General features: G+C 42.0%; 1 pseudogene; it reads left to right on the top strand.

The window, feature by feature from the left end:
• The first annotated feature begins 579 nt into the window (after nt 1-579).
• On the top strand, nt 580-1,095 carry LOC110286525 (cAMP-dependent protein kinase inhibitor gamma pseudogene; annotated as a pseudogene).
• The last annotated feature ends 5,316 nt before the right edge of the window (nt 1,096-6,411 follow it).

The following is a 6,411-nucleotide window of genomic DNA, read 5'->3' on the forward strand; positions in this document are numbered from 1 at the left end:
CAATCATAAATTACATTAAGGAATAAAATGGAAGCACTTCCCCCTTCATGTCATTTAACCAAGAGTGAGTTCAGATTTGAATTCTTTACTTCATGATGCCCGTGTCTTCTATCCATGCATCTTCCATCTGATTGTTTGTTGTATGAGTCTGAAACTGTGCCTGCCTGAAGACTGGCTTGAATGTCTGGCACTGTATCTGTGTCTGTTCCTGGATGTCTATGTGTGTCCGTTCCAAACAAAGGGCTTTGCTCTGTCCTTATTCAACATCACAGAAAGCATCACACAAGGAGGAAATGGGATAATTTACAGAAACCTTTAATAGAGTTTTAAAAGGAATTGAGCCATTAGCTCCAACTGACCCCAAATGACTGAGACAACAACTATTACTACAAATATTATTGTTTATAAAGTGATATCCAAGTGTTGTGTTCAATATTTATGGAGGATATTAATTTTAGAAGTTTGACTTCAACTTCTAATTTTGCTGTTTACAGCAAATAATTACTAGCTCATGCCTGTGCCAGTCTGGTTCAGGGGCTTGGAAGACTACATAACAAGATTACAGCTATGGGTGACAAGGTGGCAGACTTTCTGCACTGGCTAATCAAGAGTGAAAAACCTGAAGAGATGCAGGCAGTAAATCGGAATTAAACTAGGCCTCAGGAGTGATGTAACAAGCATGCATGATGGAAGTTGAGTCCTCCTACTCGGACTTCATTTCCCGCGACTGGACAGGCCGTCGGAATGCAGTCCCTGACATCCAGGGTGACTCGGAGGCTGTGAGCATTCGGAAGCTTGCTTGGAGACATGGGCGAGCTCGCACTTGAGGGAGCAGGACAGGCAGAGGGAAGTATTCCAGGCAAGGAAGCCAGCGGCCAGCCTGAGAGCAGTGATGCGAACACACTTCGTCCTGAGTCTGCCTGTGGTTCTAAGGCTGGAAGAGACCTGCTGTACCTCCTGGACTGGAGCCCTGGCCAGCCAGGCCTACTGAGAGCTTCATGGAGTCCTCTGTGGCCCCCACTCCAGCAAAGTCCTCTACTCACACCACAGGCTCCACTCTTTCCCACCTCCCCACCGTGCCCAGGTAGACTTTGAAGACACTAGCACCACGAGATGAGATGTTATTTATTTAGCTAGGCGGGGATCGAGCCAGGCCCTGCTTCAAGGTGAGCAGCCGCCACCTGGACAAGGACTGTTCCTGTCACCACTCACCCTCTACCCATCCGTCCGTTGGGAAGATCTTCCTAGCCCCTTTTTAAAGCCTCTTTTACATTTTTAAAAAACATAACGTTTTCAGAAAGAGAGAGAGGGGGGGGAGCTGACAGTCACTTTTCTTCTGTTTTGGTTTTGGGTTTTGGTTTTGATTTGAAAGCCGTTTTAAGCTCAGTTCTGATGATCTATGCAGCTCTAAGTTCCCTCATGGAGCAACGCAGATCCAGTTTTGGGAAAGGATTTGGACTCAAAACTAACTGACCAATTCTTTACCCTTTGTACCAAGAGACTGATACTTAGGCCCAGGAAATAAATGCTGGTGGTTTGTGTGACTGGCAAAAAAAAAAAAAAAAACAAAAAAAAAAACGATTACAGTTATGCATTAGCTTAAATTGTAAAAGCTGATTACACAGGAAATCCAAGGTAAGTAAGATTGGTAGTTTTATTACTTCTTTTAAAGGCAGGTTAAGCAAACCGGCTGAATACACTATGATAGGATATCAGTCTTTGGTTTTTAGTGACCTCAAGGTGTATTATTAACTCTGCCTGTGAGGTACAGCAAAAGTTGTCATTTCTTAGAATGTAAGAGATATTTTTTATCATGATTCATTGCCATGAAAGTTTTCATTAAACATTAGAATAACTGGTAGGTACAATTGAGAAGAACAACTTTGAACAATGCAATTTACCTTTAGCAATTTTAGAGCTTAACTAGTGGGGATAGGCATGGAAGGGCTGTTAATAAAATAATCTAGAGTGCAGAGTGAGGGAAAAGTATGTATACAACACGGAGCAGACCTAAGACAGAAGTGAAGTCCACAGCCGGCGAGCATAAAGGAGTCAAGGATCATGCAGGATGTGAGGATGTTGTAACTGGCTATGGGAAGCCCTGAGCAATCAAAGCCAGAACACGAAGGATGTGTTCCCGAGCAAAGGCTACTCTAATTGTGATCTGTTATTGTGGTGTCACACGTATAGAAACAGGCACTATGCATGTGACCCGAAAACTCTCGTAAGGAACAAATACGCAGTTTAATAAAAGTCGACAAGCCGGGCATGGTGGTGTACGCCTTTAATCCTGGCACTCGGGAGGCTGAGGCAGTCGGATTTATGAATTCGAGGCCAGCCTGGTCTACAAAGTGAGTTCCAGGACAGCCAGGGCTATACAGAGAAACCTTGTCTCGAAAAACCAATAAATAAATAAATAATTAAATAAATAAAAAGTTGACTGCTTACATGATTCACTTTTTCAGGATACACAAGCTCCGTGTCTTATTAATTCTATTATCTTGAATATTAGAAATAAGATTAATTTTTGTTTGGAGGATGAAAGAAAGAGGTGTGGCTGTGGATAGAAATACATTTAGACTGTGGTACTTTACACGAATAATGAATATATCTAGAAGCACCTGTTTTTTTTTTACTTTATCTCAGTTCTATAAACTTAATATGTTATTAAACTCTATGAGACAGACTAGGCAGATAGTTAGTAGGTAAAGGCACTTACTGCCAAGCCTTCTGCTCTATGTTTAAACCCCAAAACCCATATTGTAAGAAAACGAATGCTCTGAAGCTGCCTTTTGAGTTCTATACATGCTCTCACACATAGTGAATACACAAATACAATGTAAAAAACATAAAATTCACAAAGAGAAGCATTGTTAAGATTTAAGTGTAATAAAAAGCTAGCCAACGAGTAAACAAGGATTTCTTTCTTCTACCGGAAGACTTCTACCAGAAGATCCAGCAATTCCTCACCTGGGCATATACCCAGAAGATGTTCCAGCTTGATATAAGGACACATGCTCCACTATGTTCATAGCAGCCTTATTTATAATAGCCAGAAGCCGGAAAGAACCCAGATGTCCCTCAACAGAGGAATGGATACAGAAAATGTGGTACATTTACACAACAGAGAACTACTCAGTTATTAAAAGGAATGAATTTATGAAATTCTTAGGCAAATGGATGGATCTGGAAGGTATCATCCTGAGTGAGGTAACCCAATCACAAAAGAACTCACACAATATGTACTCACTGATAAGTGGATATAAGCCCAGAGACTTAGAATACCCAAGATACAATTTGCAAAACACATGAAACTCAAGAAGAAGGAAATCCAAAGTGTGAATACTCTGCTCCTTCTTAGAATGGGGACCAAAACACCCATGGAAGGAGTTACAGAGACAAAGTTTGGAGCTGAGATGGAAGGGAGGACCATCCAGAGACTCCCCTACCTGGGGATCCATCCTATAAACAGCCACCAAAACCAGACACTATTGCATATGCCAGCAAGATTTTGCTGACAGGGTATAGCTATCTGTTGTGAGTCTATGCCAGTGCCTGGAAAATACAGAAGTGGATGCTCACAGTCATCTATTGGATGGAACACAGGGCCCCCAATGAAGGAGCTAGAGAAAGTATCCAAGGAGCTAAAGGGATCTGCAACCCCATAGAAGGAACAACAATATGAATTAACCAGTAACCCCCAGAGCTTGTGTCTCTAGTTGCATATGTAGCAGAGGATGGTCTAGTCAGCCATCAATAGGATGAGAGGCCCTTGGTCTTGTGAAGATTATATGCCCCAATGCAGGGGAATACCATGGCCAGGAAGCAGGAGTGGGTGGGTTGGGGAGCAGGGTGGGGGCAGGGGGAGGGTATAGGGAACTTTCGGGATAGCATTTGAAATGTAAATGAAGAAAATAATAAAAAATAAAAAAAAACCAATGAATTTATGAAATTCTTAGGCAAATGGATGGATCTGGAGGATATCCTCCTGAGTGAGGTAACCCAATCACAAAAGAACACACACCATATGCACTTGTTGGTAAGTGGATATTAGCCCAGAAGCTCAGAATACCCAAGATACAATTCACAAAACACATGAAACTAAAGAAGAAGGAAGACTAAAGTGTGGATAGCTCAGTCCTTCTTAAAAGGGGGAAGAAAATACCCATTGAAGGAGTTACAGAGACAAAGTGTGAAACAGAGACCGAATGAATGACCATCCAGGGACTGCCCCACCTGGGGATCCATCGTATAAACAGCGACCAAATCTAGACAGTATTGTGGACACCAACAAGAGGTTGCTGACAGAAGCCTGATATAGCTGTCTCCTGAGAGGCTCTGCCAGTGCCTGACAAATACAGAAGTGGATGCTCACTGCCATCCATTGGGCAGAGCACAGGATCCCCAATGAAGGAGCTAGAGAGAGAACCTAGGGAGCTGAAAGAGTTTGTAGCCCCATAGGAGGAACAACAATATGCACCAACCAGTACCCCCCAAAGCTCCCTGGGACTAAACCACCAACCAAAGATAGTGGGACTCATGGCTCTAGCTGCATATGTAGCAGAGGATGGCCTAGCTGGTCATCAATGGCAGGAGAGGCCCTTGGTCCTGTGAAGGTTCTATGCTCCTGTGAAGGTTCTATGCTCCATTATAGGGGACTGCCAGGGCCAGCAAGAGGGAGTGGGTGGGGTGGTGAGCAGGGGGAGGGAGGAGGAGATAGGAGGTTTTTGGAGGGGAAAACAGGAACAAAGATAACATTTGAAATGTAAATAAAGAAAATAAAGCCTGTGTCAGAACATTCTTGTACAAGTCTATTCTCTCATTCCACCATGCGTGCTCCAGCGTTCAAACTTATGCTTGGTGGCAAGTGCCTTTATAACTGAGCTATCTCACAACCCCTTACTATTTGATTAGAGACTCAGGAAAGGAAAAGGAAAGAGCAAAATGAGAAGATACTGAAATTCATAGAATTGAAAACAAAGACAAAGATAACCCAGTGAAAAGACAAAGAAATAAAGGAAAAAGAAGAGTTGATTATACAAACATAAAATAATGGCTACACAAAATTGTAGAAAAATGCTTTCAAATAATGAATAATCTCACATTACATCTCCATAAAATACTACTTGCAAAATTGTTTAAAGCAAGATTTAAGCTGTAAAAATGGACATAAATGATATTAGTTAATTGATCTGAAATCAAGAGCTCAGATCAAGAGCTTGGATCCACATTGTGGTGATCTGATTCCTAAAATATGACAACGATTTAAAAAAAGATAACAAACTCCCAGGAGAAATGACACACTGCTCCAAAGAAAGGAGTTGACTCTTAAAATACCCTACTAGGGAGATGTGTGAAGTGGAAACTTAAGGGTTCTTTGGAAAGCAGTTTTTTTGGATGGTGCTTTGCTGGGACAAAACATGAAGGAACATTTCACTGATGCAGACACAGGTGAAAGGATATTCTGCTAAAGCAAACACGTGAAAGGACACATCATGATGGATTCTTCACTAACGGCATGCATGTATTGGACTGCCTTACCTTGCATAGCTGAGCTCCATTTGTCAGGACTCCATAGAGAGCTATCCTGACTCTACTGAACTAGACTGCTGGCGTATCTGTGAAGTATTTTCAAGTGGATAGAGTTTCCACTGCTGACCTGGGAACTGAACTGCTGATTTCCTGACAACACAGACAGGATTTGCTCCAAAGAACCATTTCTATACAGGTCCACTCTCCCCATATCCTTTCTTTTTCACTACCTCTGGTGGGTCGTGGGCTAGAAGGGAGGTTAAAGTATTTAAGAACCATCATTAAAAGTGGGCTTTGAAAAAATTAAAGTGAGCATGTGAGATGGCTCAGCAAGTAGAGGCACCTGCCACCAGGCTTGGTTGACCTGAGTTCGATCCCTGGGACCTGCACAGTAGGGGAGTGTCAGACTTTGTTTAAATATTCTTCCTAACAGGAACACCTGAAACAATGTTCATGCATTTCAACCCCAAATTTCCTCGCATCTTTATTTAAATGTTTTTCTCCCTAGCATTTGTGATGTATGTCCAAAAAAAAATTTCAACCTGTTTAAGATTCCCTTTAAGGTTCAAAAGTCATCTAATCTACTTCCACAGGTCAAATCAACTCTGCTGATTACCATCTTCCAATCCTTAGTTAACAACCAGTTTCCTTTTATAGACAAACTGTTACTGCTATCATGGATACATAATTAACATGATATTTTCTTCCTCAGCTATCTAAAGCAGACTTAAAGGATGCCTTCCAGGACTAAATTCCTCAAACACCCTTGCTTTTCTAGGATCATAAGCAGACCGTGATGTGCTTCCAAGCAAACCATTGCAGGCTTAACATTTGCTATTCACCCTATGCAGATACCCCCCGCTGGGGTTCTGCTCCTTT

This window comes from Mus caroli, unplaced genomic scaffold (assembly GCF_978045245.1).
Source record: "Mus caroli unplaced genomic scaffold, Mus_caroli_1 scaffold_1, whole genome shotgun sequence".
Lineage (NCBI taxonomy): Eukaryota > Metazoa > Chordata > Mammalia > Rodentia > Muridae > Mus > Mus caroli.